The sequence below is a fragment of the Plectrocnemia conspersa genome, unplaced genomic scaffold (assembly GCF_051122295.1).
Source record: "Plectrocnemia conspersa isolate PC_06_02 unplaced genomic scaffold, ASM5112229v1 ptg000003l, whole genome shotgun sequence".
In the NCBI taxonomy this organism is placed as follows: domain Eukaryota; kingdom Metazoa; phylum Arthropoda; class Insecta; order Trichoptera; family Polycentropodidae; genus Plectrocnemia; species Plectrocnemia conspersa.
In genome coordinates, this window is record NW_028277167.1 from 5,485,953 (window position 1) to 5,513,366 (window position 27,414).

Consider the following 27,414-nt stretch of genomic DNA (forward strand, 5'->3'; position numbering starts at 1 on the left):
ATTATTGGCAACATTATTGCATACACGTGGTTGTTTAAAAATATATATATTACGCAAAAAGTTCATTAGCTTTATACTATGCTTAGAAAAACGTGTTAATGATAGAATTATTTTTTACTGTAAGTTAATTACACTTTTGTACATAAGTTTTTAATAGGTAAAATTTATCTTGAATTTTACCATAAATAATTAAGTATTTTAAATCACATGTCTCGCCTTATTATTTTATTTTTATATTGATTATTAAAATTAAAAATAATATTTATAAAATTAATGATTCATTATCTTAACTATTTTAACGAAAATAAAATTATCCAGGTCAGATTAGGTGAAATATAAGACAGTTCTACATCGATAAATGTTGCCAAATAATATAGAAGTTTTTTTTTATACTATGGAATGAAAGATATTCACTATAATAAACCTAATTTAAAAAGATTGTAAATTGTCTTTTGAAATGTAAATTTTCAATCAAACAATAAATATTATTTTACATTTAAATTAAATTTCATCTTATTCATGCTTTACATTTATAAAGCACAAGATTGATTTTTAACGACCCTGATCTGTAAGCAAACAGCTCGCTAACGACCTGCTAATATTTTTAACTTTTTGAGAATCGCCTCTTCGGGAAGAAAAATCCAACGTTGGGCGAAGCTTAATGCGATGACATAATTTAGTCAGTGGTTTAGCGGACAGAGTTATTCTAAGTCCGGCCAGAGCCCTGTGTGGGACGAATCAAGAAAAGCTCAGCAGGCTTTGGACTTTGCACGATTCTGCACAGCCCCATTATAACGAGCGGCGAAAACTTTCGTAATAACTTCAAGTCTTCCGCCAGAAGCGAGAAACGTTTCCTGCTCGGCATTGATTGTTTTTTAAATCGCATGTTAAGTCTGCGAGTTCGTGAGTAAATTTTCAGTTGCGGAAAAGCGAGAAAAAAGAAGTCGAAGGGGGGTGGACCTGTTTACACAGACCCCTTGCTTGTGCCATAAAATGCTTTCTTTTTTATTCGTCGAAGGCTTATTTAGCGTTTTTTTCGTTTCGTCTCTCTCTCTCTAATGTTTTATTCTTTGCCTGAAAAACAACTTTTAATTTCGGAAAATGCTTCGGCGGCACGAATGCCGCAGGAAAAAATTTGAGGCAACTGCATGACGTTTGAAACTTTGCGAAAAGTCGTTTCTGTAATTAACTATCCATTTGTATCGAATTGTTGCATTTTTATATGAAAAATGCATTTATGCAGATATTTGATTTAATATTAAACTACTAGCTATCGTACCCGTCTGCGTTTTATTTTCAGTTGTATTGTATTTATGAACGCTTAACCATAAAAGTTTTTTTCTAAACCATTTTTATTTGCCAGCACTAATCATTGTTTTTATTACTTTACTTCCGATATTGCAAAAAAAATCCATTATGGATATTTTTAGAAAATAGAACATGTACCTTTCAATTTATTTATTGTTAACACTTGAGTTTTTTGACTAAAATCAAAGAATATAAATTAGTAACATTATCTTAAGTTACATTTTATTTTAATTATTTACTTTTATTAAGAAAATCTTGGATATCCAAATTTATAATAATCGATCGGAATTTTAATTATATAATAAGAACTATAAATTAGTTTTCATATGGGATTTAAATTTTAGTAATTCAGGTATAGTCACTAGTCTATTGTGCTTAGTAAATATGATTATTCTTATGCTTTTGGATAATAAACACTTCTGATATTGGTCAGCATCGTAATCTCAATTTTAAATAATTTCAAGTTTTTCGAAATGTATCGCATTCCATCGTGAACCCTAGATTTCTTAGCGTCATAATATAACTTACAACCTAGTAATTTTTACTGTAGGAATCCACTTTACACAAATTTAATGCTTGACTAAATGTTTTTATGTTGCAAATATCAAAACTTTTGCGAATTTTTTTTAAGATTATAGACTATAAATTTTTGACTTTTATACAAATAAATTTTCATATCAATTAAATAAACCTCGATAAAATGTATGTATTATTTTAATATTTAAATTTAAAACGGCCGACAAAAAGCAGTACTTCAGGGGCAAAATCCAAACATTTCTCGATTCTCGGAAAGAGGAAGAGGGATCCTCGGCCTAAGCGAGAAGAATTTATTCACCAGTTACGAGTGTCAACATTTGTTTTTGTTATTTCGTCGCTTTGGGCGTGATTCGCCCCTCGCTCTTTACACACCGGCGCTAATGAAGTGTTAACTCGTGTTCAACACGATTTTTCGTCGTGTATAATAAATACGCCGGCGGCGATGTCGTCCAATTTCCACCGCTCGTCCCGGATGCTGGCGAAATATTTATGATTTGAAAGAATTCAAGAAAATCACCTGAGAATTACAATACATAAAACATACAAATTGGTCAATGCTAGCGCGGAGTTCGAAAGAAATGTTTACAACCATACATATCAATTTAATATGGATATATTTATAAATAAATTTCATACAAGTTTTATTCTTCTGTATTAATTTTTAAACTTCTTTTCAGTTAATATCATTTAATCATATATAATTTATATACGAAGTAATGGACTAATTATAATATAATTCAAAACAGCGTTTCTTATTTGTAATGCTTATTTTAAATTTAAATACATATTAGGGCTAATCGTTGTTTATATTTATTTATAATAAAATATCAGTAGAATACGACACATTTGCGACAGTTTATTTATTATATACAGTTACATTGTTAGAACCGATTGTTGGTGGATATTGAAGATAAAACAGTTCGGTAGAGATTTTGAATTTTTTTTATCAATTTATTTTATGATTTTTTGCTAATCATTCTCAACTCTAATAGTTAAGCCAACAGTCTTATATTGTATGTTTATCCAATATTTGTGCATATTTATTTTTGTTATCAAAAAGAATCGCCTTTTCGTTACACAATATTTGTTTATGAAACGTTTATTTTAATAATATAGATAATTTTACTAACATTCCATTATATACAATACAACCACTTTCATGCTAACCATTTTGTAAGCTACAATATAATTAAACATAACGTTCGTAGTTATGATTATGGCATAAAAAACCACAATTTTATTGGAAAAAATAAATAAAAAAAACAATTGATTAAGTGCTAATTTGAGTTAAATTAGATAAGGATCTGAAACCATTGATATGTGTTCGTTAGCCTCTAAAGCAATATTTATTTATATTTCAATGTTTATGTTATTCAATGTTTTTACTATTCTTTCTTATATACGAGATTAGTGGCTCAACTAATTTGCGTATAATTAGCTAAAGATCTGAAGCCATTGATATGCGTTCTTTAGCCTCTAAATCAATATTTATTTATATATAAATTCAATGTTTTTACTATTATTACTTATACACGAGAGTAGTGACTTAGTGTGGTTACGCAAAATTGTTAATATAATTTTAAGGCTATTTAAGTATTTTAGAATGAGTATAAAAAGGTGTATTGTATGTTATTTTTATAGCTAGATATTAGAACAGTGTTACTGTGTGATTTTTTTATTTGTGTATTAAGATTTTTTGTGGTTGGTGATGAAATTCTATAAGCTACTATGGCGTCAAGCTCTTTCCTTCAAATTTTTAAAATGGGTTTATTAAATTTAAACTTTGAGCTCATGTAAAATCTCAGGTATTTAACGTTAAATTTATTTTCTACATTGCTATCCTGTTTACTTTAAATAGTGTGGCAAAATATGTTTATGTTTCGTAAATATAATTGACATTATTTACATCTGTTAATTTTTTTAAATTATTTTGTAATTTATTAATGACTAACTAAAGACCATATGCACTCGTTAAATAGCTGTATCGGCAGATTTATAGATAAACACATGCTTTTTTATTATTTTAAAATATCATTTGTATACAAGTGGAAGAAAAACGGTCTGAGAAAACTTCCCTGAGGAACTCTAGCCGAAATTTACGCGGTATCAAGGGTTTATTTGTTAAATAAAACATTATAAATTCTACTTTTTAGGTATGAGCGGGTTTTATATTTGTATAGTTGGTAAATCAGGGGTTTTATATTTGTATAGTTGATAAATCAAACCGTCATGCCATAGTGTGTCGAAAGCTTTTTCTATATCTAACATTAAAATTTTCGCTTTTTTTAAATAAATAAATTAGTGCATATATGTTTTGTAAAACCATTAATTTTTAAGATATAATATTATATTACGGTACCTATTTAGAAAACTTGATGCATAGTTTTATCTGTTTGAGATGGTTCAGAACCGTTAAATGACTAATAATTTACTTTTATTACATACATGTTTTTACTTAAAACTTTAATACCTGACTTCGCTCGGAATTTTTTTTTTATATATTTTTTTTAAAAATAGACTTAATAAATGCACAATACTGGCTCATAACCATTTCAATTGTTTAAAATTGGTTAAGTTATACAATAACATAAAAAAAAAAAAATATTATACGTAAGTATACTAAATGTAAGAAAATATATATATATATATATATATATATATATATATATATATATATATATATATATATATATATATAATCAGAAAAAAATACAGAAAAAAAATATATACAAATATATAATATATAAAATATAACACATACATAATTAAATAAACCTAATCCTGTAGAACTGAAACTAATTACATTTACATTTTTTAGTTTGATATTAACAATATTCTTTAATGGTAGGAATTAAACATCTGATGTGGAATTTTTTAAAGTAAGTATAAACTTCACTTGGGATAGATTCATAATCATTCTTTATTATTTGAAATTCATTTTATTATAACATTTTTTTTTAATTATTGACTATACACAATATTTTTAGTCTCTTTACGTATTGCAGTAGCACGTAATCTGTCGTCAGCACATGGCTGTTCAGTTTCTTTAGCAGTTTCATTGGCATGTATTGCAGTATAGCACGTAATCGGTCATTAGCGCGTCGTTGTTTAGCTAAACTTTCAATTTTTCTCTTAAGAGTTGAAAGTTAATACTCGAAAACTGCATAATTTACTAAGAAATGGCATGTGCAAATGTCACGTCAGTACTGTTCTTGTATCAGACAGACAAAAAAAAGTATTTTCTGTTTTATAGTATAAATAAGTACTACTAAAATAGCTGACATGGATATTCAACTATATCCGACTAATTAAGCTTGATAAGAGGAAAATTTTGGTATCCACTTAAAGTGTTATATTTGATTGTGAAGTTTTTTTGCCTGAGCTAATTGCAAAATGCACTTTTTCATTTTTAGCGTCATAATAAAGAGGTAGTCGGTAAAAAGTCGACTACGGATTCGCTGCTTACGTGATGTCGAAAATAAAATTTACCGACTAACGGTAAAAGTTTTAAGTGGTTTATATCCGACCGAGACGGCAAACGGGATGCTTATTTGTCCCGGCGACGGGCAAAATGAATAATTATCTCGAGATATAATACACAGGCATTCATAATAACACTTGGACAGATTTGACGTTCCTTTCTAAGCTTCACTTTTGAAATATGTAACACTAGTGTATTGCCAGATAAATAATCAACAATAAAAACGACATTGAAGTATTAAATATATAATTAAAACTCTTGCAGTTCCACAGTATTTGTATAATAAAAATTTTGTGATTTTCCAATTGAAGCAGCAATTGTTTTTGTTGAATTTACTTTACTATTTTTATATTAATTTATAAGTAAAATACATGCTTCATATATTTATTATGACCATATATTTTTTGATTGACACTGTCATGGTCTTGTCTTGTAAAATATGTAAGCTCAAGAAAAAAGAGCATGAATCAAAAATCACAGCTTTACACAAACATTATATTGTTTTAGATCACAATAATTGTTGATTGACTTGTCCATTTTTCTTTTGATAAATATGCATTTTAAAATACATATTTAGTTGAATCTTTTTGCACACACAAATTTATAGAGTTAAGTATAATATTAAATATTACTGATATTTATGTTGCTATATATTGCATTTTTAGCGTCATAAGCATTTCTATTAAGTCAATAAAACAGTATTTTGCAATAGATAATGGACCACTTTAGCAAGTTAGTTAACAATCGATAACGGACCACTTTGGACCGTTACGCTTTGTTGTAGATTCAAATTAAGCTTTTGATGTAATTAATATTATACACAATACATTTATTTACTAAAATATCGGTATGCAGAATAAAATAAGGCGTGGTGCAGGATAGCGTGACTGCAGTCGCGAAAAAGAAGCAACCGTTTTAAAATGTATATATGTATGAAACACCCCCATGGGGATTGTAATGAATACCATATGTGTTGGATACGGCTTTGATGCCTTCATTTTCACGAAATTCATCCGGTCAATTTACATATTTTTATATTCCGTTCGTGATTTTCCACTATACCGTATGTGGGGTGGAGGTGGTGGCGAGTTGGTGTGATTGATCTGTCTTAGAGCATCGCACGTACCGCATTCTCTATTAACGGAAGCAAAGTACAATATATCAACTTAAACGTAATATATTGGAAATCGATCCCCTTATTTCTACCTCATTGTTCACTGCCGTACATGACGTTGAAGTTTATTGGGAGTGCTGCGGGAAAATCATGGGCGTGATGAGAAAATGCGATCAGTTCTGGTTAAACACAAATTATAATACAACATCAACATATAACAATAAATGTATTAATGGATTTGATATCTACATAAGACATTGACTGTAAATGTAAATGTAACATTTTCATGCATTTTATTTATAAATAAATTAAATCATCTGACTTTTTAAAACACTTTAGAAACAGCAAAAATATGTTTTGGAATATTTAGTCTGCAACCACCTAGGAATGAGTGGAATCATATATATATATATATATATATATATTCTAAATAATGTCATTGCACTATTTATTGAATTATTTGTAGACAATTAAACATTAAATATTTCCCTAAATAAACTAATAAATATTGACTAAAATAAAAAAAATGTTATTTTGATTGATGGTGTTCTTTCATCTTTTTGTTAGCTAAAAAATTATTAGTTTTGTAGCAAAAAACTGATTCATAGTAAATTTGGCAAAAGTCCAAATCATATTAATTTACAGCATTAGAAAAGATCTAAATAATATAATATATAGAAAAGCACTAAAACATCACAGGCAATTAGTAACATTTTTTCATAAAATCTTTAGTCTGACATTGTCATGATGAAACACAATGCTCTAGCCATCTTTAGTTTTTATTTTCAATTGCTACTTTTATTATGATTTACTGTGAGTAGTACTTAGTAGAATTAATAGTTGCAAAAGCATTATATAAGTTTATCAAAAATTTTACGGAGCATATATGCGCTAATTTTATTATACAAAAGAGTATGAAACTTTTATTGTTAGATATTGAAAAAGATTTCTAAATAGTGTGGTATAATAGTTTAATTCACAACTATCTGCTACGCATATTACGCTCATACTTGAGTAGAATAAAATATGCTGTGTTACTAAATAAAAAAAAACACTAAATTTTGCGTTAAATTTCAACTGGAGTTCCTCAGGGAAGTTTGCTTGGGCCGTTTCTCTTAATTTTGTAAACAAGCGATATTTAAAATAAAAAAAACACCTATCTCTACATAGCTTAACGAGAGCATGCGGTTTTAAATCAATCGTAAATAAATTACAGATTTTTCAAAAACAATAATAAACATTTCCAGAAATGGACAATTAAAATAAACCAAAATAAATATATTTAAAAACGTAATCAAACTTTGCAACCGCCTCTCCAAAATATACAGGGCAGTAACTTATAATTGAAATCTAGCGTTAAATACCTAGACTTTAATCTTAAATTAAATTAACCTATTTTAGAAATTTGCTCAAAAGAGCTTGCTACCATTGCGCCCCTGAGCCTATATTTAATATAAAAAGCGCGCTGATTGCAAAAAAAGTTTTTGCGATCAGCGCGCTTTTTTTTTGCCAAACTTTGTTTGGTGGCCTGGTGATTTTGTAGAATAATTTTTTTTAGTAAATTCCCTATAACTAGTAAATCAATTAAGATAATTTATTTTAATAAATAAGATATTTTATTTAACATGTACTTTTTGGCATAAATATATTGAAACATACCTTTTGAAAATTCATCCATTAGAGTATATGACGCACTCAGAAATCAGCAATTTCACACAGATAAAAAAATGCTTCTCTTCTGAACTATCTACCGAAACGTATCGCGAAAATTGCTTTTCTTTCAGTGATTTTAATTAAAAAAAATATTTTCGATTACCACAAAGTGGACGAAAGAGATAATTTTGGAAAAATTTAAAGACGCTTTTTCTAACGCCCCCAGTGATTGTGAATATAGTGTAATGTGCGAAAGTGATTCTAATTTAAGTGTAGGTGAACATAGACCGCGAGTGATGAATTTACTTTCATTCAGTGATGGTGAGTGCGATAGTGATATTATCCCAGAAGACTGGAGTGAATTTGATCCAACAGGCGATAATCAAGATTTCGAAGGTATTCCAGGGAAACAAGGTTTTCTCAATAATAGTGAAAGCATCGAAGAAGTGGCCAATTTATTTATTGACGATGATTTGTTTTAAATAATAGTTTCGGAAACAAATTTATATCATCGGCAAACATCTCACAAATACAAAAATATATAAAAAAAACGAATAATGATACGATGGGACAATAAGTGAACTGAAAAACTGGTTTAGTTTACTTATTATAATGGGTATAGTTCATAAGTTTAATAAATCCCATAATTGAGACGCCGATATTTCGAAAAACTTGATCAAAAAATACGTTTACACAAATTTAAATTTTTTTGCAATTTGTAAAAAATGCAACAATTTCAAATAGCTGGCGAAAGTGAAAGCATTTATTGATTACTTTTTAGGTTCATTTAATCATTTTTACAAGTCAAAGTAAATCCTTTCCCTGGATGAGCGAATGATTCCATGGTTAGCTAGACTTATTTTTCGGGTATTCAGTCCTCAACTAAATATTGAATGTTGAATAGAATAGTTTGCGAATCAGATACCAGCTAAATTTGTAATTTAAAATTATACACCGGAAATGCAAAGAGATTATTAAACACAGAAATAAAAGTACTAAGCCTATATCTAGACAAGTGGCACCGTGTTTATGCTGACAGTTTTAAAAATAGTGTTTTACTCGAAACAAATTATGTAGCGGTCTGCCAGAATCTCAAAAATATAAAATTAAAGCCCCTACAGATGAAACACGACAGAAAAGCTAAAACGCTTATCCAAATTTGGAAAACAAATAAGATAAGATATTTCAGAATATTATCTACTTTTCATAACAGCCCGATGATAGACACAGGAAAAAAAAACAGAACGACCGGCCTTAATGTATAACGAACTATAATAAATATATAAGGTGTTAATCGCGCATAGTTACATAATATTTTGAAAACAAACAATAGAATAAACAAAAAATGTGTTTTTTTTTATTTTAATGCGCATTGTTTTATTCGTTCAGTGTCTATAAAAATTTGAATCGTAACAGTAAAATTAAATTTCAAGATTTTCTTTTGAATAAGGGTAAAGGATAGATGCAGAATTCAGTGGAATCTACCGATTCTGAGACATTGCACTAGTTTCTACCACATCTAGCCGTGAGTCGATCCACCAGAAAGGCTTTCGGATAAACTGAAAAACCATCAGCCAATAAAAAAAAAATGAGAAGGAATGTGTGAGAATAAAGTGTCGTGTTTATTCTGCAAAGATACCACATACATGTGCAGAAGTTGTGTAATACCGCTTCATATTGATGTATGTTTTTATACGTATCCAAAATTATTGAAATAGATAAAAAAGTGTAAATAATAAAAATAAATAGTGATATAGTGACATAGTGTGTTTATAAGTGTAGTGATAAAAATAAATGTGGCCGTGACAGGTGTAAGCAGAAAAAAACGCCAAAAAATTTGGTAAGTGCAAATTATATTAAATTATAAACGGATATTTTTTTATAAATTGTTAATACAAATCATTATAGGGACATTAAACATATATAGTATTTAATTATAAATAACCGGTTTGAAGCCATTGCAATCATTTTCAATTTACACAATATATTAGGAATGAAAAATACATTTTTATTCCTCATAGTATTTTACAATAAACTAATATTTTGAAATTTAATCTAAATTGTAGATTCCACCCCCTGGTTTTTTAATCTGTAAATTTCAAAATAACAAACACCCGATAAAAATGTTCGTTAGTTAATGGATGATATATTTTGGAAGTTTTTTGATTACTGTGTTATCTAATTTATCTACATATACCGTAACGTTTTAACTTTTTAATTTTGCAATAACATACAGAGTTTTAGTTTAAAAAACTTTGTTAATTGAAATATTATCAACCAGGATAATTCGGTTTATTTTGATTGGATTGGTTTTATGCTCACATAGCCAGACAGTTTGACCCTGAAATTTATTTACTTCTGTTCAAGAAGTGTAACATAAAATATATTTTTGTGTATGAAATAGTTATGCTTCATACATTTTATAAAAAATATTGAGATGCCCCAAAAAGGCGACGTCTCATTGCATTGCATCGCAATGAGATAAGACGACTTTTTTACAAAAAAATTAAGTAAACTATAATTTATTTTATTGGACGTACAAATAATATATTACCATCACTGATTATCATATAGAGCAGCGGTCGGGGAACCGGGGTAAATTACCCCAAATGGGGTAAATATTAAATGTTTTTGGGTAATAGGGAAATTTTTCTAATATTTAAATTGCTGTTTCATAAACGTGTTAGTATGCTTACAAACTTAAACAATATGTAAATTTAAGTTAATTCAATAAATAGTATTTATTTAAAATTTACATTGATTGTTTTCTTTTCAGAATGGGGGGGGGGGGGAAGTAATATCGACTTACGCAAAAATATTTTGGGGTAATGGTTAAAAAAGTTCCCCGACCGCTGATATAGAGGCAAACTTAATGGTATCTCAGTATTTTTTTAATAAATGACGCAGGATTCATGCCTAAGTTCACAGCCACTAAACAATGTTCTTTCAAGACTCGTATATGAGTCCTCGGGCGTTAAGCTGTTAATATATGCTTGTCTGGTGTAGATATTCAGTATACTGGTTTAGTCTATGTGTATTAATATTTTAATATTTTTTGATAAAAATGCTATTTTTATAGCTATCTTAATTTTTTCAAGTATTAAGAATATTTAATTTTTATGTTTTATATTATTAACAAATTTTATATTTTGAAAAGGATTACAAAGTGTAATTTAGAGACAGAGATCTATATTAAGGAATAGTAATTATTTTAATAATAAAAAAAATAATTGTTGCATTATTAAAAAAAAAAATTAAATAGCTTCTTGTACGTAAACAAGATCGTTTTTCTACTGCGCTATTGTTGATCTTAAAATGTGGTATATACATATAATTATATTGTTGATTTCTATAGTATAAAGGAATTATCAAAGGTTTACCACAGGCTGTGTAATAGCTCATTGCTAGTAGGGACGACACCGCCCACCCCTGTGGCATTCTTTGGGTTGCAGTTTATGGTTATGGCTCTGCGGATGGGGGAATACCACGTGGAATAAGGTGGCAGCTGCCTATAACATTTTATCGACAATAGCTGCCACCATCCACCCTCGCCATCGGGTGGCGATTGGAATCTCATAATTTATCGTGTAATACTACACCTTCTACGTGGTGACCTCAAGAAGGCAAAGAACTACTCTAGGCACGTATCTCTGCCCGCTTAACTTCCTCATATTTTTTACAGCATATAATATATGATATTGTAGTGCGCGAAAATTGAATTAGGCGTACATACACTCTCGGTGAATTAAAGTAGGAAATAAAAAGTGTTACGAGCCATTTCGTCACACTCATTTCCCGCGTCCCTTCTATCGCTCGGCCCTAAATCATGCCGGCCCTGAAGCACAATAAAACCAAATGGTTGTTATTTAAGACGCCACTTGTATACTTTTCGGGCACGCGGGGGAAATCTAAACAGCCTGTTCCAAGCCAATAAGGCTCACCTGCAACGACGGTTAAACAATTATATAAATCGACAGAGATTATCGCTCGTGTCGACGGCGATGGTTGGCAAAGTCCCGAAACTTTTAGTCGTACTAAGAATGCGCTGGCTCACTATTGCAGCAGTAAATTTAATGTGTTTTTTTTTTACTAGATAAAATATGATTGAGGGTATTAAACTGAGTCTAGATAATTTACCTCAATGTGTTTATGTCTTTTTCATAGATCCTAGAATAAAAGCATAGAGTTGAACATTCGCTAAGAGCACTAAGAGATGCGCTAATATTTTATTCTGCGAAAAGAAATGTTACCGTATTGTATTATATTACACAGGATCTCTAAAGCTTTGCAGAACCATCTCTTTTATTAACTTAACCCTTAAAAGTCCAATAGCATATACGTCATTCTCGAAATGGTTTTACCATTGCAGTCCAGAGACATATTTTTTTGCTGTGCTAATAGAGAAAATTATAAAATCAATAGTAGGGATGACAAAGAGTAATACTTTTAAAATAATAATATAGCGGATAATTTGAGTTATTGTGAAAATATTATTTCTGAATATTTGAAAAAATAAGGCAAATATTTCTATATTAAAAGTAATAATATATAATGAGATTGTGCTTGTAAGTCTAAATTGCCATTTATTTATTGACGATGATGATGATGATGAACCTTAAAAAACGCTCCTGGTTTATCTCAATGCATTTAGGTGAATTTAAATTGTAGCGATAACATTCCAGGATTTTTATTTAGAAATGAACAAATCCAACAAAAAATACCAAGAGCTTATCGATTTCTTTAAAATGTTTTTAACTGATACACTGATTTAAAATGTATGCAGTTAAAAACAGCAGATAAGGTTTTATCGAGATAATCGATTTGCAAAATTTAAATATATGTCCTAATTATAAAAATTAAAGCGTTTCTCAAAGTAATAATTTATATGGTTGTGTCATTTAAATGAGATGAAACATTATTTTTCTATAAAAATACTTTTTATATAAAAATCATTAAAAGGCAACGCTACAAGTATTTTCAAAGTTACATTTAAAAATAGCTATGATCTAATTTAAAATTTACAGTGTTAGGTTTCTTCAGTATTAAGTTAATAGAGTTAATCGCATTAAATTTTGTATCTTGAAGTTGTGGTGGATAAATCAATTGTCAATTTTAAGTGTACCATATGTTTTATTATATTATATACAATCGTTAAAAGCTACATTTGTACATAGGAAATTCGAGAAAATATTTTGGCTGATTTTAATATATATTTTTTTTCATATAATATTGCAGAATGATTTATGTTGATGAAGGAAAGTCCTACAGTTGTACAATATATTGTTGCGATTAGGGATTCTGAAGTCGCGGCTTTTTCAGTCCCGAGACTCGAGATGTGATAATTTTATGGTCCTTGACTTTTGCTTACTCATCAAAAAAATCATAGATATTTTTCTGATAAATATTTGTATGTATTATATAAAGGTATTGTGTGTGTGTGCTTAAAAAAACAACATGTCAATTTAATAAAATACATTTAATTTAAAAAAAAAGCTTTTAGAAATATTAATGAATTTAAAGCCGGATCAGATTTTTGTGATGAATGTTGCTGTCATCAGCAATGATTTGTATTAAAAACATTTATTTAGGGATTACATAATACTTCATATAGAGTTAAGAGTCATTGAAGTTGTGTGAATCACAATAGTAAACAATTAACTGAATACAGAGCGAATCATTATTAGATGTTTTTGCCAGGTAGTCTCAATATATAAAACCGCTAAATGTGTAAAACATAAATAGCAGGCGATAAACCTAATTTAGTGTTTAAAAAAAATTGAGCCACTGTGAATTAAATAAAAAAATATTTTAAGATGCAATTTATATGTGATTAAAAAATTCTTGGATTAGGATTCAAAACATTTGATCAGATCAGTTTATCTAAAATTCACGTTCTATTTGGCTTTATTAAAAATAATATGATTTTTAATACATTATTAAAAAATCTATGAAATGAGGCATGAGGAACGATGCACTGTTTTGTGCGGTTCATAATAACATCTCACATGAATCGATGTTGATAAACTAAATATATTGTATTGTACGTATAACTTGATTATCATAGAGGGTAAAATTTATGTTTTTACTTATTACGTTAAGCAAACTTTATTGTCGAGCACATACATACACACAAAGTATATGTGCGATAGTTTACGTTATTTGTAAAAAAGTTCGTATATGGCCCGCGTATAAAGTTTGCTGTGCTTTCAAGTCCGTTGCTCTTAACCCAGTTTCGCAGGAGGAGGGCCCCTACAAAACTTTATACGGTAATACGAAGGAGCAGGTAATTCAACAAAAGGAACAATCCCGATGTTGCTGAATGCACAAAAAACAATCCCGAACTGGTGGCCATGTCTACATAAGTATTCTTGCGTCTTGGATCCTCCAATTGATAGTATAATATATTGGATGCGAAAGATTCCGGAAACTTGGGCAACTTTCTGACCTGGGCAATAAATTATGTGTCTCTTACTTTTATTGCCGGCTCCTCAAGCATCATCGGAAGTAGCTCTAACTTCAGTATTATTCGAGGTTTCTTGTGCCTTTTTTCTCATGCTCTATGTCTCCGACCGAATAATTTCACGGGAAATTTATCAGCAGAAAAATAAGCGAATGAAGAAGTTGCCACCGTGGAAGTTCATCGTGTCGGAGTATAGTTTGTTCAGTAAATACAAACGCGACGTGAAATAAATTATAGCGATGAGGTAGCGATAAAGAAAAACTAACGTGGTTATATTTTTAAAATTTAAATTAACGTACATTAATTAATATTTTGTAAGACCATGAATATTTTTATTAATTAATGATATATGTATAATAATTATTATTACTTTTTGTGATAGATTATGGTCCAAATTAAAATACTATATAATAAAAAATATGTCGCAATTAACTTTGTGTTGCAAAAAACAGGGGTGGAAAATATTTTAATGGAGTTGCATTCGACAGGGATGGAGATTTTATATACACATCGGCAAAGTTTGCGATAAGGCATAGAGGATGCTCGGCAACCTTATGCGGAGCGCGTGTCACTTCAATAATTTATTGCCGATTCGCAAAGAACATTTTTGAGTTATCTTTAAAAGAACTAGAATACAAATACAGGGCGTTAGAAGCGTTTTTTTAGCTCTGAACCACTCTCTTAATTTGCTAAGGGTGATTTCTAGCTTCGAGCTTGAGTGACTTAGAGAGTCGCGATCGCGTTTCTTATCCTTACACAAGCCATCCAGCTTCTTTAAGGAGCTTAAAAAATATATTTTTAACGTGTTTAATTGTTTATATCCTGGCTATTATGACGTATTGCAAAAACCTGTTAAGCCATGATAGTCAGGTTTGTAATATTATTAAAAAAATATTATATTTATAATAATTCTATTTGCCGTTGTAAATATACATAGTATAAATACGGACGAATTTATACACCCGCCTGATTTAATAACAACATTTGTTGAGATTTCCTTTGTCAGTTCTCTATTATTTTTGATATCTACTGCACCATCGGGTACTTGAAGGACCCTCAAGAGCTCACTGACTGTGTAATATTTTATATAACTTTATACGAACGAGAGACTGTGTGCCAAAAGCTTACTATAATCTATAGTTGCCGGATAGCCATGTCTCTGTGCCAATATTGCAGTGGACCCATCATTGTTTGATTAGACAGGCACTTCCGATAATTGAGTTAAGTAGTTAAACAACGCCGTACAACCCTTGTATGGTTTATCGAACAGAGTGCCTAGTATTTGATACTGTTATTCAATAACACGTGCACACCGCCTAATTACTACTTAAGCACAACGCTTCCAAGACTCAAAGCTAACGCTTTAAAATTAAATAATAAATAACTTGTATACGCCTTCAAACGAAGGCATTAAATTTTATGGTATATACCAAAATTTTTATGTGTATTCAAAAGTATTTTATGCCGCTTTATACGCTCTTCTTTATATTTTCCACATTATGTCTCAGTTTTTATGTGTTCTTTACGGCGATTTAGTAGGCCTTTGAATAAATAACATGTGTTGCATGTCTGCATGCACTGCTTGAGTGATTGCACGAATTCGCTAGCATTTTTATATACAGTATTTCTTATATTTTATTCTGTGTTTCACGCGAAGCGTTTGCTCCAAAATTAAATTTATTGACAGCGTCCTAACGGACTAAATCGTTGAAGGAAACGTTAAATGGCTGTAAACTTTTATCGAATAACTCGTTACCAAGTCTGACAACGTTTCACCCATTTTATGGCGGGTGATAAATTGAAATAATTACACCGTGGACGGATACAAAACCTTTTAATTATGCATTTAAGGTTTAGATAAATTAAAGCTAATGAATATAGTGCTCAAGATAATAAAATAGGATGACAGAATACAATTATATATTCAATAGTAATTTTATTTTAAGCACTGTTATTTTCATACTCTCGCCTGCATAAAATGATAATAAGTTTATACTTAATATTGTTTTTTTGTCACATAAATTATTAATCACATTCCAAACAAAAATATTTGTTTGCAAAACTCCTAGCAGGTTAAGCTGAGTATATGTAAATAAAGGTAAGTGCGCCTGTGACCGTTCAGCATTTCATTATAATCCACCGTGGACCATTCGCATAACACTGTGGCGATCCTGCATACATTTCGAAAAACCCAAAATTGCTCCCCGCAGATGAGACCCCAGCGTTCCCCTATTTTAGCCACGGAACACCTTGAATTAAAATGGGAGAGCTTTTTTGAGCAGCGCATGCAGAGCAGACCAACCAACCACCTTTTCACGATTCCAGAGATAAGTAGCCACTGTGGATTCGAAAAAAAATGAATAAAACATTTCGACGGCTACGGACTCGGAGTGCTTCGATTTACAAGTTCAAATTCTAGCACAATATACTATAGGTACAACATGATCAAAAAATGTTTTTAAATATATAATTAAAAAAATACATATATTTATAAGGAAAGGTCATGACATTTTAGATAATCTTTATTATACAGTATATTTATATATACTTTTGATATACATAGAATATGTACATAATATAATAAAAAATTTCAATACTTTCTGTAGCCAAAAACTTCATACTGAATAAGGTTATATTTTTTTTGGGTTTGAAGACAGAAAGAGTATGACTTTACAGCTATAATATCAGGGGGTAGAGTTGAAATGACAGGTCTTAAATGTCAAAGACTTAGCTGGAATGTCGAGCTAAATTATTGTCGGCGGCGGTTTTTGTGATAATGCATAATCCACTGATGGTTTCAGGTTGCTACTTCTTAGTATTTTTTCGTCTACCCGTCAATCTGCTGCTTGTGACCAAGTGTCATATTTTTTATATTACTGGTTTGAGACAACTATGGCGAATCACAGATGAGACGTTGGCTGGCTAATAGCATTGCTTCTTGGACATACACACGAAATATGCTTACGCATTAAAAGTTAAATTGCCAAATAACTGTTTGGGCGATTATATATTTTTTTTGCGCAGGGTATAATGCATTGTATATCGCGCATCATTTACAAACGATGATTAGTACTTACAAGTACTAATTAATAATTAAAGTTGACCCTTTGAACGCGTTATCAAAAATAATATTTTATTGTTTTTTTTTTGAAAAATGCAAATTTTACCTTAATACTGTGTTTAAATGTTTTGATTTTTTAATTTTTATTCATTTAAAATGATATTTTATGTTTATTCACAAAAAAAAGTTTTTTCTTGAAAAGCATTTTTTTTTACTGATTTTTGCGTAAAGAGATAAAAAAATCAATTGGGCGACTTTAGTCGCTTTCCGCGTTCAAAGTGTTAAGGAACGGATGTACTAATAGGTGGTCTGTAAAATATTTACAAATATTACCGCAATTGCTTAGTTTCAATATCTCTCTTCCATTGTTATGCCTTACTTTGAGCCATTTTTTTATTTTTTAGAAATTTATGTTATAATGATATTTAAATTAATTGTACATATAATTGCAATGTATACAATTTATTGTCAAAGAATAAGCAATTTTTAATGAAAAATATAATTAAAATAATAATTTATTAAATCACGAACAGAAACTTTAATAAATTAAAAATATCGTTTTATTAAAGGATGTTTAAAATATAGGTCGCTTATATTCATAGAATGTTTTAAGCGCAAGATTCTGGCTAACTCTCAAAAAAAAGCTTCACTCTGTGATTGTTACTTGAAAGGCTGCAGTCTTTGAGGGCAACTAATTTATCTTTAGAGAATGCTTTAAATGTGAAGCGTAATCTCATGGTTGATCTTTGTGAATGTAACTCTCTGGAGGTGCTGATAAAAGCATTCCTATGTTGTATGCTATAAATACGGACTCAACTATAAGGATCAAAAGCTTGTGTTATCTACAAATTATATACCAACTATAGTGAATTATTTCTAAATATTATAACCCAATTATAGTAAATTATTTTTGTATATTTAGGAAAATAATAAGGTTTTTTATGAAACACGGTAAAAACCAGTCCTTTCAAACTCTATTGCTCTAAAAAGCCTCAGTGTATTGAAATAAATTAAAATTTTATAAAAAAAAATTTAAAGTCGTTCACGTTCCAATTGCGTCATAAAAGTCCACTTGAGGATTTAAACATGAAGTGCCAAAGAAATTTTCGATAGCATTACTTAAAATGCTGCCAGGGCTTTAATTCAGTTGGACCTGTAAAATTCATCTCGTCTAATGCACTTTATTGATTCGGCTGGAAAGATTGGCGCTACCGAGTGGTAAAGGGGCAACTGTCGAATCGGCAGGAGGAGGGAATGTGGGATGAGGTTAAAAGGCTATATAAGCTCGTTTTTGATTTCGATGAAGTGCCTGTTATGTAAAGATACGTCCATATCGTTGCCAGTTTCGATTCGTTATCCATTTAAAAAATTGGCGAGCGCGCGATCTCTTTATATGTATATATAAATCTCATAATTAAATTAAATGAAATATGTATCGATCTTCAATAGTAAGTTTAATGGTCTGATTTGTTTCAAAATTGCGTCAGATATCTTGGTAAAGATTGGGGGTTACACCAATTGAAAATTCAATAACGCAAGAGATTTTACCGATGAACCGAAAAATAAACCGCCCTCGGTGGGGTCGGGCGAATGAAACAATTTGAAAACGAAACCAATCCGAGCTAGGTGAAAAAGTTTCCCTCGTCTTGGGCTTTCGGCTTGAACTTTCATTTCGCTTTGTGGTGCAAGTTTAAATGAATTTTTACACCCCCGAAAGGCGGCCCCCTTCCTTCGAAATACCCCGAGCGGATCCGTTCATTGAAATGTGAACGCGCCTTTGCACCGGAGGCCTACAGATAAGCGCGCCCAGACTTTGGACTTCTTTTTTATTTGGCCGGGAAAAAGCTTCAAAAGATAGGTGAATTTTCTTTTCGATCGCCTCATAACTATTCCCATTGTTCGGTTTTTGGTTTAATTAAAATTCGAAATTAGTTCCATTGTTCGGCTGAGGCGCAAATGAAAACGTCCGATCGCGCGAACGGGAACCATCTGTTGATAAGAATTCTAAGTATAAAGGTAAACCGTAAAAGTTTTAAAAGTTTGAATTAAATTAAACAACCTTTAATTTTTACTAAAACAGTATTTAATTAAATTAAGTCTAATTAAATATGTTTTAATTTTATATATTCATCATCATAATTAAAAAAATCCGGCTATTTCAATAGAATAATTAATTGTACTAAAATTATATACAGTAGATGTTCTAGTTTATATTTTTACAATTTTATTAATATATTAAAAAATACAATACAAATTAAAAATTGGTAGTAACAATTTGATGAAATGAAATTTATCTTACATATTTTCGAAGCAAGGAACTAGTTTATTAGCTTAAAATAAATCTTAAAAAAATTGTGGTATATAATTTAATAATATATATTTTATAACCTAATTATTTTTTTATTTTAAACATATATTTAAAGTAAATATTTGTAAAATACAATTATTTATTATTATCAAGTGGATTTAAAAATATTTGTATGTACATAATTAAAGAGTACATACAATAGCAGTTGAAATTATTACTTTAAAATTAAATATATTTTTAATAAGTAATGAATATAGAATCTGTCAATCTTAACATATTTTATGAACTTTGTTGATTTATAAATATCTGAATAATATACATCATAAAAAAATCAAAACTAAATTACCTAGTAATTTGCCTAATAAATAAAAATATGAAACAAAAGGCATTAAGTTAGAAACTTTATAATTGTAAAATATTATTTTTTACCTTTTTATTTTATAATAAAAATTAACCTTCTATGTTACGCTTAATTGCCTGTTAAGAATAAACAATACTTTTTTTTGACAAAAAAGTTTAATTACTTTTGTTTTAAAAACTTTTCTTAGTTTCGAATAATCTACAGAAAACTATCCTCTAATTAAGATTTCGGGAATGAAATTTTATATTCAAATTTCAATAATATTATTTCGAGGCGTAGCTGCACATTATTATATTTTTTGTATTATTCCCTATTAATAAAAACACTTAATGAATCTATCAAATTAAAATAGCGAATAATTGAAACAGAAGACGATATCCTTTACTTTAGCCAAGAAGGAGGTTTCAAACTCAAGACGTAAGCCTTCCATTTGAGGGCAGACACAATCGCAAAGCGGCCCCTACATAAATTACCCGTCCATACAAAATGTCAGCATGACTTTACGACGGCAATTTCCCATCCGAGCCGGGGAGCCAAAAAAGGACCATCGCCCAACGCCTCGGACACTTAGCGAGAGCTAACAAAATCTTATTTCGATTGGGCGGCAATCAGAATGCTGTTGAAGATCGCACGTGAGCGGCATCCGTGAGGAGAAGAAACAGGGGTGGGCGGATCTCACCCCCGAAAGCACCCGGGGAAGTGCCTCAAGGTTGCGGCTTCGAATTAAGCTCGTATTGTAACACCCTAATGTGATACTGACTCAATATTAATAATTCACAGCCGGCATCAAGAAAGGATTGCATGCTAATTCAGCAAAGGCTGGGACACGTGTGTGCTTAATATATTATAATATCAATTAATAATGACTGTTCAATTATTTATATTTGTGTTCTATACTTCTTATACATATTTTTTGCCTTTGATGGTGACTTTTTCTCGAGTTTTAATGCTAAAAGGGACTTTGCAATCAAAATTGACGCTGGAAAGGCTATTTTATAGCAATATAAAAATTATCACACATATATGAAATGTAGCTCTTGAAAGTCGAAAAGTCTTCGCTGAAGTGTCGGTTGTGATGTGATCTTGTAATGATGCTGATGGGTCTTATTTTGTGTTTTATTGGCGTCTCTCCTGGTGTGCCTCTGTTTGTGTCTTCCTTCGTTTATCTGTCTTTCTTACGCTTATGACTAAATGTCGCATCTTTTATATTGCAGATTTAAGACAGCTCTGGCGACTCACAGATAGGGATGACGGTTGGCTTATTGCATTGCTTTTTGTACACATTCATAATGTATGTTAACGCTTAAAAAGCGAAACTTCTAGGTGGCCGCTTATGCCATTGTAGAACTTTACTTTTCGTAGAAGTGATTAACATTTTGGAACAAATGTGTTAATTATTACCGCAATCGCTTAGTATCAAGTTTTCTCTTCCTGGTATCCCTTTCATGCCTTACTTTCTTGACGAGTTAATATTTTTTTTTATTAATTTAAAATGGTCATTAGAATGTCCTTAACAATAATTGTGTAGATGGTTTGAATCAAAACAATTTTATGAACTTCTATGTCGACTATCTTTAAACATGTATTATTACGTAATATATGTATATTATATTATATTTTAATGACGTAATTTTTGTTGTATTAAATCCAATTAATATATTAAATAATGTATTATAACATACATATAGTTAAATTATATAATATGCTAGTACTTTGCGTAATTAAGCAAAGCTTATTATTATTAATAATTAATTTGTCTAAGCAAAAATGCTAAATGTAGGATTTTATTAGAGAAATAAAATCAATAATGTCTAAAAACGAGATTTGATTTTAAAAAATACATCTTTTTTGCAAAAAATTATTTATTACAGTGTAATTTGCTTATTTCGTTTATCGCTGATCTGATCTCTACATCTCATAGGCAAAGTATTTTGGTCGAAGCTATCCGATTTATTACAACTAAAGTTAATGAAGTAGGAATATATTTTGATTGGACGTATATTAGTTTGTGCTTAAGGCAAAAACTCATGATTGTTCTTATTATGTTATGATCTTAATCATATAATTCTTATTCATTTGAATATTCGTTATTAAGGCAACAATTTATTGTATCATTGAAAGTTCTTGTGCAGTGGTTGCTGAAAATGAAAATGAAAAATTAAGTTACATAATCAACGTATAAATTATTTATAATTTTAAAAATATGTTGCCAGTTACTTAAATTAAGAAATATTGTAAAATAGCATAAAATAAATAATAAAATCGTGGCTTTTATAATACCTGTGTATATATATAGTAAAACCTCAGTTTACGATGATAATTTGTTTCAGAAACATACTAGTATTTCAAAACACTCGTATATCTAAGCAAATTTCCCCATAACTTAAGTTGATTCCTACAAAAACCATAAAACATTCTTTTGAAAATGATACACGTATGTATATTTTTATTATTTTAATTAATTGCAAACTTATTGAATTTATTACGCATTTATGTCAAAATCACTGCTGTCTGTCATTGATAGCTCAATATTTTTTTATTTTCGTAAAACATATACAATGATATATGGTTTTGCCTCTTTATAAAATTTTTAGCATTGTCATTAAATATAATTATGGCTCGCACTCGGGTGTTGCTTTTCCACGATAATCTGTACTGTTTATCACATTTTACAAATATCCCTGATATAATTTAAAGTCAGAAGATTTTTAGCTTATATCTGTAATCTTGTGCTGTTGCTTGCAATGCAAATCAATTAGTTTTTTTTTAGTTAGCTTCTCATCATAAACCAACAATCATAATAAACCAACCAGTGCCCAAATTTATCCATTCTTACATTTTTGTGGGAATGTAAGCTGTTGTTGAATTTTTTTTTTTAAAATTGGCGTACTTGTCCGTCCTCTTTTAAGTGTTGTTTTAGTGAACATTGAATGACATAAACTATGTGCTATTTCTGCACGTAAAACGACCAAAGGCAATATTTTTTTCGTCCTTCGCAACTTGCATATATAATAGCCAACTATGGTCATGTTTAATAAGTGGTAGAATAATCTCATGTACCATTTAATTAGCAAATATACAATTAGACCACAATTTCATTAAAAATTATCTGCTTCCATACATAAGCAATCATGTTATAGTTTTTAAAGTGATGCAATACGTACTGCTCGTACTGCAAGGCATCGCTCCTTTTTCAAAGCAAACAGAATTATTATTTTACTCATATACACTTGGTTCTCTTTTTATGCGGTAGATATGTTCCACAGGAAAACGCATAAAAATAAATCGCACAAAAAAAGACTAGACACACGTATAAAAATAAAGGATGCGTTCCATATTTTTTTAAAACCGCGCAAAACTAAATCAATGAGTTACAATATAACGAAAATCGCATAAAAAAAGGTTTATTAAATTTCAGAAAAATAATTGGTCTTACCATATTCTTTCTGAAATGTTTATTCATAATTTTATAAAAACGTTAACAATCATAGACAAGTTTATTAAATTTGAGAAAAATATAATCTTAACATATTCCTTATAAATTTATATGGAAAAATTTTACAAAAAAAATATAGAAAATTTTTATAAGAGTTAATCTTTCTTCACATTTTTCCTTTATAATTATCGTCGCTATATGAGAGTGTTCGGCATAATTTGCGAACTGGTTCGAAATCACTTTCATCACTAAGAGAGATAGCATATCAGATCTATGTCCTGAAGATAATGATTCTTCACAAGTAAAATTAGTCTCAACTTTGCATGTTGATTTTTTCCCTTTGACAATATAATCAGTGATTAAAATTTGCGATGGCTTTGCTAATTTTTTGTACAATTCCTGATATCTAGAAATGCAATTCTGAAGCTCGCGTTGAAACTTGAATGCTCGTTCAGAATTATCATCTTTTTCGATGAAATAGTTTGCCAATTTACTGGAAAGTTGAAGACCTTCTCGAATTACACTCGCAGTAAGTGTGACTGGAGTTTCATCTTCTTCCGATTAATTTTCGTTTTCTTGTTCTTAAACGGTATCAAGAGTTATACCAATGATAACATTGTCATTCATGACATTATCCTCATGTAATTCGTCTAAATCGTTTTGGGTATATGTTTCAAAACCTTCCCCACCAATTTCATGTGCTAAAGAAATTATTTCAGCTAAAACGATACATCCGGAGACAAAATTCTCCGAAGTTCTTACCCTTTTAACATGTCAAAATGGTCTAAAATAGTTATTTAAAAAAAATGCTTCTTGAAATAAAAACCGCATAACTTCAAAATCGCATAAAAATAGTACGCATAAAAAGAGGACCGAGTGTACTAGCAATCGAAGGTTTAAATTTATTCAAAACATATCTTTTAATATATTATTTTATTTTATTTTATTAATTTATTTAGCTTAATAGCTAATCTTTACATCTAACAAATTTAGTAAACATATATAAAAAATATATAAAAAATACATAACAGAAAGAAAAAATAAAAATATACAATAATAAAAACTTAATATTATAATTTATTTCTATATGTACGAAGGTGTTTTTTTATTCCATTTATGAAACCCGTTATATTTTTGCTGTTTCGGATTTCTCTTGGAAGACTATTATATAAATCAAAACCTCCGTACATAACTCCCATAGCCGTACTCGTTTTCTTATACTTAATTATCTTTAAATTTTTTCTATTTCTAGTATTATATTTATGTACATCTTTATTTCTTATTAAATACTTAATAAAATATTCTGGTAACATATTATTTTCTAACTTATATATAAATACTAAAATATTCATACTCAATATTTCTTAAACATTCAATCATTCTAATCTATCAATCATACTTTTACAATTAGTTAATCTATTTTTATTTAAGATTACTCTCATTGCCCTATTTTGTAATTTTTGCAACATTTGTTTATCTAATTTATTTAACATATTTAATAGTGTTGCACAATAATTAAAATGGGGCAATATTATACTATTGTAAATTATTTTTTTTGTATTTATACTTAATATATTTCTTAATCTAGATAATAAACCTATTTTTCTACTAATTTTTTTTAATATGTAATTACAATGTTCTTTAAAATTTAATTTTGTATCAACAATTACTCCTAAATATTTTATATTATCCACTATTTCTATACTAGAGTTATTTATTACTATTTTGGTACTATTATCTAACACATTTTTATAATTAATAAACATACATTTAGTTTTATTCTCATTTAATTTAAGTACATTATTCTTTAACCATATTTCTAATATACTTAATTCATTATTTAAATTATTTACAATTTCTTTAATGTTATCACCTATGCAATACATTAATGTGTCATCCGCAAATAGATGAATTTTACATTTTTTCACGTTATTAACTATATCATTAATATACAAAACAAATAACAATGGTCCCAATTTAGACCCTTGTGGTACTCCATAAGACACTAATTTCTCTTCAGAATATACATTATTTATTTTAACTTTTTGTTTTCTTTTATATAAGTAATTATTAAACCATCTTAAAACTATATCACTTATACTTATACTCTCCAATTTCTTTAACATTATTTTTCTGTCTATTGTTTCGAAGACTCTCTTGAAATCCAAGAAAACTGCTCCAATTTTTTTTTTTTTTTTTTTAAATGTTTATTTCAAAAATAATTTAGTTTTATACAAGTTATAAATTACATGTTTCTGGCTTTTAGCCATTATCATGTTTACAAGCGAAATTACAATAGTTTAAATAAAAATAGAGGCAACAATATGCAATATTTAATAAGTAAAATTTAAGGAGAAAATACTAAAACCTTTATACAATAAGAAAAAGAAAATAAAATAAATAAAATATAAGTTACATAATTAAAAATAACACTTACGAACTGGGGCTATTGAAGTCGTGGTTACAGATTTGCTATCAAAGCATTATGTGCTTAGGCATTTTATGTTTATACTTGAAATTTAGTGTGACTTTGTCATAGTTACCAATTTTTGCAATTAATTTATTATTATGTTCACGCGAGATATTTTTGTAATAATTTATCGTATTAGTAATAATGTGATTTTTAATTGTAGGTATAGAATATCGAGTGTGGAGTTTCTTTAAATTAGTATAATATGGGGTGTTATAAATTATTTTTACAGCTTTATTTTGAATTACTTGTAACTTATTAAAATTATTTTTACACGTATTACTCCACACTGGGCAAGCGTATGTTAATATCGGTCGTATTAATTGTTTATATAATAAAATTTTGTTTTTAATCGTCAACGCGCTTTTTCTGTTAAAAATGGGTCTCAGTGCTGAAATGGCGGCAAGCCCTTTAGACCGTATTTCTTTTATATGCTTTGTATATTTTAATTTAGAATCTAAGTGAAGACCCAGATACCTAACACTCGTTTTCCATTCAATGTTTTTGCCCTGCTCGGTTTTTAAAGGCGGAGGCAACGGTTGCCGGCGCATCGTAAAAATGATTGCCTCAGTTTTATCGTCGTTTATTTTTATTTTCCACTTTTTTAAATGTTTATTTAAGTTCTGCAAAGATTTTTGTAGTTTTGTTGCTATAGGTTTAAGACCATATGAACTAGTTAAAACGGCCGTATCGTCCGCGTAAATAGAGAGACTGGTGTTTTTTAAAATTGGAATATCGTTTGTATATATTATATAAAGATACGGCCCAAGTATGCTCCCCTGAGGAACCCCGGCTGGTATTTTACGCGGTGTCGAATTATCGTTATTTAAGGAGACGACATAGCTTCGATCTTGGAGGTATGATCGGATAATTTGTATCAGATAGTGTGGGGTTTTGTACTTATCTAGTTTGTATACTAGCCCTTCATGCCACACAGTATCAAATGCCTTCTCTACGTCTAACATTAAAAATCCAGTGCTTTTTTTCCTGTTAAAATTCGCAGAAATGTGCTCCGTGAGTCTATTAAGTTGATGCGTTGTTGAGTGTCCTTCGCGGAAGCCAAATTGTTCGTCAATGATTTTACTATTTAGACACTCTTTTAAACGTGATAAGATAATCTTTTCAAATAATTTACTTAGGGACGGTAGTAAGCTAATCGGTCGGTAATTTAATGGGACGCTATCAGCTTTACCGGGTTTTTTTATCGGAATTATTTTTGCAACTT

General features: G+C 29.4%; 1 protein-coding gene across 14 annotated transcripts in view; it reads left to right on the forward strand.

The window, feature by feature from the left end:
- Positions 1 to 27,414, forward strand: part of Rbp6 (RNA-binding protein 6) — a 1,186,203-nt gene that overhangs the window by 348,595 nt on the left and 810,194 nt on the right. The window lies entirely within an intron of this gene.